We start from the raw sequence: 11,472 nt of genomic DNA, 5'->3' as shown, positions 1-11,472 counted from the left end.
CCCATCAGATTTATGTGGCAGCTTTGTAACCCTCCCCTATGTATGACTGAGCATCACCCTAGACCGATTAAACCAGAGATGCGTAAGGGCTGGGACGCAGCATCCCAGTGTCTAATGCTCCACAGGGACCATAGCATGCAGCTGGCCCTGAACTAAATGGAAGAGGTGGCACAGGTGGCACCCCTGTGCCTTGCACACCTTCCCAGGATCTCGCCCTTGGTCACCTGCATGCCCATCCAAAGACTTAGTTACAAACCACACGGCATGTCAACTCGTTTAAAATGGTACCTCACTAAGTCATGTTTGGATGCTTCTTTCAAAACCGACATTTTTGAGAAGATGCTCAACATAACTAATTATTAGGGAAAGGTACATCAAAACCACAATGAGAGAACACCTCACACCCATTCGGATGGCTACTACTGAAAAAAGAAAGAAAGAAGGGGCAGGCCCAGTGGCATAGCAGTTAAGTTCACATGCTCCACTTCGGCAGCGCGGGGTTCACTGGTTCGGATCCCAGGCACGGACCTACACACCACTTGGCAAGCCATGCTGTGGCAGGCGTCCCACATATAAAGTGGAGGAAAATGGGCACAGACGTTAGTTCGGGGCCAGTCTTCTTCAGCAAAAAGAGGGAGGATTGGCAGCAGAAGTTAGCTCAGGGCTAATCTTCCTCAAAAATAAAATTAAATTAAAATAATAAATAAATAAAAAGAAAGAAAAGAACAAGTGTCAGTGAGGATGTAGGGAAATTGGAACCCTTAAGCACTGTTGGTGGGAATGTAAAATGGTGCAGCCACTATGGAAAACAGTATGCAGACTCCTCAAAAAATTAAAAAGAGAACTACCATATGATCCAGCAATTCCATTTCTGGGTATATACCCAAAAGAATTGAAAGCAGGATCTTGAACAGATATATGTACACCCATGTTCACAGCAGCATTATTCACAGCAGCCAAAATGTGGGAGCAACCCAAGCGTTCATCAACGGAAGACTGGATGAACAAAATGTGGTACGTACATACAATGGAATATTATTCAGCCTTAAAAAGGGAAAGAAATTCTGACACCTGCTTCAACCTGGATGAACCTTGAGGACATTGTGCTGAGTGAAATAAGCCAATCACAAAAAGACAAATACGGTAGGATTCCACTCATATGCGGCATCCAGCGTAGTCAAATTCTTAGAGACAGAAAGTAGAATGGTGGTTGCCAGGGGCTGGGGGGAAGTGGAGGGGGAGTTGATGTTTAATAGGTACAGTTTCAATTTGGGAAGATGGAAAATTCTGGAGATGGACAGCGGTGATGGTTGCCCAACCACATGAACGTACTTAACACCACAGAATTGTACACTTCTAAACGGTTAAGGTGGTAAATTTTATGTCATATCTATTTCACCACAATTTATAAAAGTCACAACGTTAAAAAAAAAAAACCTAACATTTTGTGGAAATGATGAGGGTCTCCTCTATGATAAAGCGGATTTTTTTCTGAACCAAATGTAGGCGTCAGGGCTAGTGCTCAGGGAAGCGTGACGTGCACGTGTCAGTTTTCAAAACATCTCCTACCCAGCACAGGAGAGCCCAGGGGACATTCCGGTCTCTTCCCAAACACAGAAATAATCTGCTAGGGAAAAACTGTAAGTGAAGAAACCTGGTCGCAGAAATCCATGTATCGATGCCAGGTACACGTTTACGATTGTGTTTCATCCATTGACCCCTGCGAGCTGTTACTCATTTGTTTACTCTTTCACTGTACAAACAGGTGCCAGGCCCTGGGGCAAGGAGAAGCAGAGGGAGCCAGTGTCAGGGCCCGACCCTGTAAGCTCACCACCCAGCATGTCCTTCCAGGGAGAGGTGGCCCAGGGTGGGGGAAGAAGGAAGAAGACAGAAAGGGGGACCAGAGCAAGGAGAAGTCGCAGAGCCTTCAAGCTGCTTCGGAAGAGTTGGAGAGGGGGCAGATGGAGCGAGCTCCGCGTGGGGCCTTGCATTGGGAACTGGTTTCTGGGAGGCCTGAGGCTGTGTATAGCTCCCCACCGCAGCTCCAGCCCCTGCCACAGTAGGGATCCAGCAAACATTGGTTGGTGATATGTCAGAGCAGGGCGAATTTTGCAAGAAATACAGAAGAGCAACCCAATCCAGGCCCGGGGTTGAGTTTAAAAAGCAGAGCGAGCTGCCCAGGCCTCTTCCCCTGCCCAGGGGGTTGGCAGAGCCAGAGGAGGCCAGGGCTCTGCCCACTGCTGGGTTCTGGGAGGCCCCCACTGGAGCATTTTGGAGGGACAGCCCCTCTGCACACCCATCCCTTTTCTAAACCAGCGATGGATTATTTTCATTTCACTCAGATTGAACAGCAAGACTAAACTGGGTCCAATTTCTGATCAGCATCATTTCTCAGACTTGCTCAGGGAAGACAAAACCCATTAAACTCCCCCCTGCTCCCCGATGAGAGCCACTTGCTCCCCCATGGCCGCAAGATGGGAACTCTAGAGGGTAAAGGCTCATTTTATGTGAATCAGTGACTGGCTTATTGGAGGTGCTTAATAAATATTCGATCATAACAATCTTAATTACTGGATTACATCATGTCTGTCTTAGGCTAGGATATAAATAAATAATGCCATAATAATAATGAGGCTCTAACGGAGGGCTGCGCAGTGTGAGTTCCCAACACTATGCAGGCGGTTTTAATAAATTTGGGTGGATTTCATATTTCATGAAGACATATCTGCTCACAGCAGGTAAGTGTTTCTGAAGATAAGCCTTATTTAGTATTAAAGCTGGCGGAACATTTCCTGCCTTCCTGTTTCATGTCCTCTTTAAGGCTTAATTCGACGCAACGTGGCACCCGCTTCTCCAAGTGTTCAAGGGTGTCCGGCGGCGAGGAAGGGGGCAGGGCTGGTGTTCGGGGTCCGGCCCCCCAACCGGCTTTAGGGGAGTCATTGAGACAGGTTAGCTTTGTTGCAATCAGCTATCCCTCTCCAACACAGCCTAAGCCATGCCCTGCTTAGAGTGGGCTCTCAGACACCGAAGTCTTTGGTCCTGGCAGGTTATGTAAATGAAATGAGTGAAGTTAGCGGGTGGCCAGCAGGAGGGTGCATGCCCTGCTCAAAGGGGCAGCCCCACTCGGCCCCAGCTCCCGTGCCCCAGGCAGGAACGCCACCCAGTGGTGCCCAACCTTTCATTTAAAAGAGTCAGAATGCCACTTCTCCACAAAAACCTCCTGATTTTTTAAACACTGCTAGTCAATCCAGATGATTGGAGAGCAAAAACCTCATGCAGACTTTGGACTACATCTGATCATGGGCTGCGCTGGCAAATTCAGCATCTGGAGCTGAAAGCCAGAAATATAACAAGCAAAGGTGTGTGCTGGTCCCTCCACACAGGCCAGGAAAGAGCAGGAAGAGCCCATGGCCTGGGACTTCAGCACTCAGGGTCTGGCACAGCTGTTATCTGCTGGACTCGCCATGTGACTTCCATAAGTCCCCAAGATCCTGCTCCCTCTGCCGGAAACTGGAGGGCGACAGGCTGCTGAGCTTTCCTCAAAGGGCAGCACTGAGAACCAGTGCCCCACAAAGTGACGAGAAGCCCTCTGCAGGCCAGACGGCACCGTTCATGCCAACAAAGCAGTGACTAGTGGATGCCCAGGAAGCCGTGTGCATGTGAAAACCTCACAGCTCCCTGAATTCTAGCCTCTGGAATCCTCTGGAAGCTTCTGGAAGCAGGACCAGTCTTGGGGAGTTGGGATCTGAATGTCAGACAGCAAACCTGGAGGGGAGATGGTGACCTGCAAAGCCACTCATCTGAGAGTGTGCCGTCTGGCTCTGTCCCAGCCTTGCAAGACGTCCCAGCCAGTCCCGGTCCCACTGTGGGTATCTGTTTCTTGCTCTGCACTCTAAAACTGGACAGGAAGATGTGAATGAGCCTCTTCTGGTGAGCTGAGCTGTGGGAAGGGGGTCTTGACATCCCCCATTTCCCAACAGGAAGCCCATAACTTTGATGGGATTAAAGTAACTCGAGTGGGGTGGCCCATCCGTGGTTATGAGCACCGCCCGACTCCCGTCTGGGTCCCAAGGTGACCCTCTGTAGCAAAGACAATGCCTTTAAAGGGACCTTGGGACGTGCAAGCGTCCAAGAAGCAGCTTTTGGCCAGGACACGGCCACCACGTCACAGCCCTGACCATTGGGGAGTGAGCTCCCCAGCCCTTGGGAGAAAGTAGACAGCTCTGGGCTTTCTAGAGAAGCTCGCCCTGCACTGGGGTATTTTTAGCCCCATCGCCCCATACATCCATTCCAGGGGTGTTAACATCACCGGTGAAATTAGCCACTCACCTCTGCCTGGCTCCGGCAGGGTGTGTGGGGTGGGGAACGGAAAGTAACTCACTTAAACTCTGGACTCAAGTTTCCCTGTGAGCTGGTCCAACACTAATCTCTCGTCAAAAGTAGGAACAGGTTTTCTTCACCTTGCTTGCAAATAGTCTTGATGCAATATGCGTTCTCATTAAAAATAATCATAATAAAGAAATCAACACACACATATCCTGCTTACAAAACAATATCTGGGAGTTTTAGGTATTTTGCCTAAATTTTAGGTATTTGCTGCTGTATTATTTAAGACATTTTTTACGTAACTACATTTTTACAGGTTTCTTTCTTTCCATAAATATCTGCCTTTTTATATTGATATATTAAGTCCGTTTTTACTTGGTGGCTTAACAATCTACCATAAATGCTTTCTACTATTTTAATTTTTTAATTTTTAAGCATAGACTTAGTCTACCAAATTCTAAAATCGGACGCCTTTTTCTGATGTTTTGTGTACCTGCCAATATTTGTAGAGATGTTGGCCTCCTTGAAGCCGCCTTGTATCAAATAACCCTAAGTGAGGTTACCAGACAGACTGGAGTCTACGGGACGGGCCAGGCAGGCCCAGGTGCCACGGCCTCTGCCATGTGGCCTGAGGGACAGTCTCAGATCTCGCCCTGGCTCCTGCAGAGCCTGCCCAACCACCCATGTTCTCTGATTCCCTGTGTCTCTCTTCTTCCCTTAAGCTCCCACCGTCCCTTCAGCTGGCTCTGACCCTCTCTTTCTCTCCTCTTTGACCCAGAGAATTTGCTTTTTTTTTTTAATTACGGAACTTTTCAAATGCGTACAAAAGATCAGAAGATAGTATAGCAAACGCCCAACTTCCAAAATCTTGTTTCATGTGCTCAACCCTTTTCCGCCTCCCCTGCAGCACTCACAAGGCCCAGATTTCATCTCATGTCATCCATAAATATTAGTGTAGGTCTTACTAACCAACAAAACTTCTTTTTTTTAACCTACTATTATCACACTTAAAACACCAGCAATGATTCCCAAATAGCATCAAATGCCAGGCAGCGTTCAAATTCCCCAACTTGTCTTATAAATGTTTGCTGTGGATGGTTGGTTGGAATCAGGATCCAAAGAGGGTCCATACATGGCATTCGATCGATGTGTTCTTTAGTGTCTTCTAATCCATAGGTCCCATCTGTCTTGCGTTCGATGGCTTATTTGTTGAAGAAATTGGTCGCTTGTCCTGTAGAGTTTTCCACACCCCAGATTTTTCTAAGTGCTTCCTCATGGTGTCATTTAACAGTTTCCTCTGGGCCTCTGGTTCCTGTAAGCTGGCAGCAAAATCCAGGGTGAGAGGCTCGTTCTGATTTCGGTTTGATTTTTTGGCTAGAATACTTCACAGGCAATGTGTGTTTTCACAGGAGGCCTGTTGGCAATTGTCATCCTGATCCATTGTTTTGTCCGGGTTTTGAAAAATGATAATATTCTAGTTCCACCCTTCCTTCCTTGTTGGAGAAAGTCCCCCTCTTCTGTCATGTGGTTCCCTATACTGTTCAGTACAGGAAAAGCAGGCCGGGACTGGACCCTCACTCACTTTTCCGAAGAATGAAGCTGCTCCCTACACCCTCCCAGGCGACCATGGTGGGTAGCTGGAGTTTTTATTTCTTTCAGCATCATTAGGAATTCACGGGTTTAAATGTATGCAGTGTTTTACAAACCCTCAAGGTTTTCATTGTTACTGATGTAAACACTGCTCCATCTTTTGCTGGTGGGGACCTCCTCAAGTAGGTTCCTTAGTTCCTTTGACAGCAGCCCAAGAGGTTTTCTTTCTTTTTTTTTTTTTTTTTGAGGAAGATTAGCCCTGAGCTAACTGCTGCCAATCCTCCTCCTTTTGCTGAGGAAGACTGGCCCTGAGCTAACATCCGTGCCCATCCTCCTCCACTTTATACGTGGGACGCCTACCACAGCATGGCTTGCCAAGCAGTGCCTTGTCCACACCCGGCATCCGAACCAGCAAACCCCAGGCCACCGAAGCAGAACGTGTGCACTTAACAGCTGCGCCACCAGGCCGGCCCCAAGCCCAGGAGGTTTTCTTAGCCTGCCTGCCTGCCTTTTGATGCGACAAGGGGTTCTAGACTCTTCTCACACATTTTCTGCTCCAGATGAGGGAATGCCTGTTCTTTTTAATGAGAAACCGTATTTAGGGACAAAAATCTAGGTACAAAGCAGATTCGTGGCTACTGTATTGGTCATTGTTTCTTGGCCTTTTCAGTTGGAAATGCTTTTCTTTTTTAAAAAGAAAGTATATCTTGATATGCTTTACATTCATTTTATCTTTGATTTTTTAGTATTTGATTTTACATAATCTCTTGATGTTGATATTCGAATATACAAGTACTGGGTTTTACTTACCATTTTGATTTTATATTTGCATCTCTTTTCTCTAACACTAAAAAAAAAAAAAAAAACCGCTTTCCAACAACATTAACATACGAATTTGCTTTATCCGTCTGGTCTGACTATCGACAGGGCAGGTGGAAGCCTACTTAGGGTGAGCACCAGGATCCCTGAACGCAAGCCCCACATGCACCTTCTCCTAGTTCTGTGACCCTGGGCCATCTATTTAGCTCCTTATGCCTCAGCTCTCACCTGTAAATCCCCCTCAGAGATGCAGGGAGGACGGAGGGAGGCCAATGAGAAGGCGCCTGGTGTTGCCTGAGACCTGATGAGCACTGCGTACCTGTCTGTCGAATCCAGTTGCGTGGCCGCCGCTCTGGAAAGGCAGCATGCGCATAATAATCTGTAGCGACAGGCGAAGGGCAGAGCTGGCCCAGCTTGTCCCGTAGCATCTCTTTCTTCTCCAAGTGTGGCCCTTGGACCAGCAGCGTAAGGAGTGCCCAAGCACTCGTCAGAAGTGCGCACCCTGAGGGAGGGCCCGGGAATCTGTGTTTTCACCAGCCCTCCAGGTGATCCGAGAACCACTGCTCTGAGAAAAGCAGGGCAGTAAGGAGCTCCCTACCTCCAGAGCCCCCCATTCATTCCCCAGCACATGTTAGTGCAGGGCAGGATGAGGCAGACAGAGTAAACTCTTCCTGGAGCTCGCATTCTGGGGCGGATATAGACAGACCCATGACCAAAGAAGTGATAGCTCTATGAGTGATCAATGCCATGAGGGCTATAAACAAGGTGGCATGAAAGAGGCCCCCTAGGGCCAGGGGTGAGGCTTTTTAGCTGGATGGTCAGGAATGGTCTTTCTGAGGAAGTAACACTTGAGCTGATGTTTGAATGGGGAGAAAAAAGCAGCCATGGAAAGATCAGGGACAGAATGTCAGCAGGTGCAAAGGCCCTGCGGCAGGATAGAGCTGATACATGAAGAGGAGCAAGGAGGCCAGGGTGGCTGGAGCCAGTGCGAGAGTCATGATTCTTACCTTGGTCCATCTCTGAGGTCAAAACAATCCTGCTATCCCTATGTCAGAAGTGGGCTTGGGGCAGTTCAACAACGGCCTTCCTCTGTGGCAGCTGCTCTGGGGAAGAGAGCAGGCAATGCCTGGGCACGCAGAGCAGCAAAGAGGGACCCTGGGCTCTGCACTCCAGCCCTTCCTCCAGGTCCCCGTGATCCCACCTCCTCTTGCACGGTTCTTTCAGCAGTTCTTCCAGGAAGCCTCTGCTTCCTGGCATTTTAGTGATTATGTGCGCCAGGAAAAAAACGCAGCCTGGAGAGACAGGGAGCCCTGACTTTGAGAGCGGCTCTGCTGCCCATTACATAATCGTGGGCAAGGGAATTCACCTCTTTGACCTTGTTCTGCATCTGGAAATAGAGACAGGAACAGCTCCCTCCCAGGATGGTTGTGAGGATCAAAATACACACTGTCTGTAAGACAGCTAACCCGGCGCCCAGTAAGGTGCCTAGAAAAGGGGAACTCGCCCCATTTTTATTTCATTAGCACAAAGTTTAACTTCTTAAGGTCCAATATTTTACAGATAACTGCAGAAGCCAATAGAAACAATACTAGTGACCTAGGAACAGAGTTCCTGCTTAACATCTGAACTCAGAGCAATTAATGATGGGGAAGTTGGATCTGAGACCAGGAGCAGAGCTGGCCCAGTGCCATCTAACAGAAACACAGCGTGCACCACGTGGGTCATTTAACTTTTCCAGTAGCCACATTAAAAAAGTAAAAAGAAACATGTGCAAACAATCTCAGTAACATATTTTATTAAAGCCAAAATATCCAATTATCACTTCAACACAGATTCGATACAATATTCAATACAGAACATTACTAAGGAGATATTTTATTTTATGGGGTTTTTTTTTTGTTCACACTAAGTCTTTGAAATCCAGGGTGCACTTGACGCTCCCAGCACATCTCGACTCAGACTAGCCAGGTTTTGAGCGCTCATTAGCCACATTTGGTTGGTGGTGATGAAGTGGATAGAGTAACTCAGGGTCGGCACGGTGCGGCCCATGAGTCAGTCCATCCTGTCCCATTTTTGTACAGTCTCGTGAGCCAAGAATGGTTTTGACATATTTCAATAGTTAGGGGGAACATCAAAGCAAGAATATCTTGTGACACATCAAAATTATATGAAACACAAACATGTGCCCATAAATCAAGCTCTGTTGGAAGGCGGCCACGCCCATTTGTCAACAGATCATCTCTGCCCGTTTTCCACGGCCGAGCTGAGCAGCTGTGACAAAGACCATCTGCCCTGCACAGCTGGAAACATTGACTCTCCAGCCTTTTACAGAAAAATTTGTCCACCCCTGCTCTAGAGAGTAGAACACCTTCCCCGGCTCCTTCTGACTCTGGATTTCCAGCTCTCTCTGCGTGGAGAAATGAGTTATGCAACTCCAGACATGCTGGGGGCCCACCTCCCAGCTGGTCGCCATGATTTTGTGGGCATTTAGTAGCATTTTAATAAACTGGATTTACTCCATTTCACAGCACAGGTACCATTTCTTTCATTTAAATCTTGCCTTCTAAAGTTCTAAGCCAAGAATCTTGAGGGAAAGGCCTTAAGGAGAGTCCCCAGGCCCAGGTGACCCTCAGTTGACTGTGACATCCGCCATCTTGGCACCAGGCTGGTCAGACTGGGAGAGCAGCAGTGGAGGGAAGGGGCCTCGGTGACCTGGGTCGGGGGACTGTTTTCACACAGCCCCCCTCCCCCCCCAAATCCAGTCCCCCTGAGCTAGGCCCAGGATGCGCATTATCACGCGACATGCCTTCACAAGGACACCAACCCAGAGTTCCTGGTAAGGAATCCACCTGAAGGAGGGTCCGACTGCTCAGGCCCCTCCGCGGGGGCGTGGCCCAGTGGGGCCTGAGCTCCAGAAACGCCTGCTCCAGTGGCGCCCCATCCTCCATCAGCCCTGAGGACACACTTTCACTGTGCCAACACTGAGGTACAGAATCCCCTCGTTCTGATAACAAATGAGCAGCTAAGGAGGTGCCCAGGCCAGACTCTGCTCCCTCACCAGGGAGTTCATGTCCCCTGGACTTGGGCTGGGAGACTGGCTCACTGGCGGTGGGAGGCGGGGGAGGGGGTGGCGTGAAACAGAGATGTTTAAGCTGGACAGGCAGGTGGACAAACCTTCATTTGCATCCTCAGTGCCACCGTTAGCTGCGTGACATTGAGGGCCTCCGCAAGCCTCAGTTTCCCCACCTGTAAAGAGAGGGCATGAAAAGCCATCACACAGGCATTCGGTGCGAGAAAGCACAGACAGTGTGCGGCATGTAATGGTGCTCAGGCAATATGGGTCCCCTAGCTTATCTTCTCCCAGCTCCCTGACGGGGAGCGATTGGTGGGGATAGAACAAAATGGTGCAGGCACGAAGATAAAGAGTGTACAGCACATAGTTTAACTTATGGAAGGACTCAGAACCGTGCAGGGCACAGAGTAAGCGTTTTATATGCGTCAGCATTGTTATATTGTTATTATTACTATTAAGCCTGGGAAATGCACCAGCCTCCTGAAGAAGTTTCTGCAAGCAACTCCCTAAGAAGGCTGAGCCCTAGAGAAGAACATCTCTGTGGCCTCCTGCCCAGCAGTCTGACACAGCCGTGTCCCAGGGTAGAAGAGTGGGGGGAGTTGCCTTATGTTCTTTGCAAGGATGTGAGCTTTGAACACCCAGCACCAGAAAACGGCCTGAAGGAGCCATTCCACATTGCCCGCATGACCAGCTCTTGGACGTTTCTAATTAATACAGATGCAGAACAGAGTAAATTTGCTGCAAAATTAAGCTACAAGAACAAAGCATTTTCCCCTCACAATTAGGCAAATGGGCAGCTCCCACAACATGCCAGGGGTTCCGCTGGGAGCTGGGGCTGGTGAAGTCACTGCAAGGATGGGACACCATTGCACGCCGGCTGAGGACAGCTTTATTTATGCTCCTGCAGAATGCACAAGCGGGCCTTGTTTTTCTGGACGACTAGGGAGCCGGCTCACATAGCGTTCGTGATTCTACATTTAGAATTGTGTCTTCATTCACATTCTTTCCACGCAGCTCACAGTTCCTGGACTGGGAGAGAGTGGTCACTCTGCCTGGGCCCGTCCTCCGGAGGGTTGCCAGCTCTGACTCATGCGAACCCTGAGCTCCTGCTCTGAGCTTGGGCTGAGATCTCTGGCAGTGCTCTGTGCTGGGGTGGTCCATGCCGATGCACCCAGCACGACTGAACCAGACGGGGGTCCCTGGCACAGGGCAGGTGGAGCCACATTCTGGGAGACATCAGATTCTGCAGCGGTCAGCTGTGCTCAGGCTAGCTGGATGGGGTTCCGGGCTCCCGCTCCCAGGACGGGCTGTGGCAGCCCGGGTCAACTGCGTTTTATTGTTCTCTCCTGACCCCTCCTGCTGACGTCATTGACAAAACTGCCAGCCGCTGCCCCGCCCCCTGAATGTTCCCTGGGTCGTCCTCGTGGGTTCCGTTTCTCAGTCAGCCACTTCAAGCAAACACCATCAGCTCCTGCCACCCAGCAAACCACACTGCTTCTAGGATCCTAAACCAGACATGAGGTCATGTTCTCCACCTGTGAAGAATTAAAAGTAAGCTGGGAAGACCCGGACTGAGGAGCGGGAGGAAAGAGAGTTAGGGAGACGGGGCCTGCTAAATCATTTCAGCTCATGTTACTTGTGCCCTGGAGCAAACGCCTCCGTAA

General features: G+C 49.3%; 1 protein-coding gene and 2 long non-coding RNA genes across 10 annotated transcripts in view; 1 reads left to right on the top strand and 2 right to left on the bottom strand.

Annotated features, from left to right (window-relative positions):
* Nucleotides 1–5,291: 5,291 nt before the first annotated feature.
* Nucleotides 5,292–8,068, bottom strand: LOC139082711 (uncharacterized). Its single transcript, XR_011538921.1, has 3 exons — nt 7,743–8,068; nt 7,055–7,237; nt 5,292–5,645 (listed from the first exon to the last, which is right to left on the bottom strand). It is a non-coding gene; the product is annotated as an uncharacterized lncRNA (long non-coding RNA).
* A 445-nt stretch (nt 8,069–8,513) lies between these two features.
* The window catches only part of LOC139082700 (uncharacterized), a 4,733-nt gene continuing 1,774 nt past the window's right edge, over nt 8,514–11,472 (bottom strand). The window contains exon 2 of the long non-coding RNA XR_011538910.1: nt 8,514–11,343. This is a non-coding gene — a long non-coding RNA (uncharacterized lncRNA). The remainder of the gene's footprint in view (nt 11,344–11,472) is intronic.
* The window catches only part of C1H10orf71 (chromosome 1 C10orf71 homolog), a 27,447-nt gene continuing 27,184 nt past the window's right edge, over nt 11,210–11,472 (top strand). For 2 of the 8 annotated variants that reach the window (XM_008521982.2, XM_070615343.1), the window contains exon 1: nt 11,210–11,359. The gene's annotated coding sequence lies outside the window, so the exon portion shown is untranslated. The remainder of the gene's footprint in view (nt 11,360–11,472) is intronic. The other 6 variants (XM_008521981.2, XM_070615342.1, XM_008521978.2 and 3 more) reach the window with 3 other exon arrangements.

The sequence above is a fragment of the Equus przewalskii genome, chromosome 1, assembly GCF_037783145.1.
Source record: "Equus przewalskii isolate Varuska chromosome 1, EquPr2, whole genome shotgun sequence".
Lineage (NCBI taxonomy): Eukaryota > Metazoa > Chordata > Mammalia > Perissodactyla > Equidae > Equus > Equus przewalskii.
This window is presented reverse-complemented; position numbering and strand designations above follow the sequence as displayed.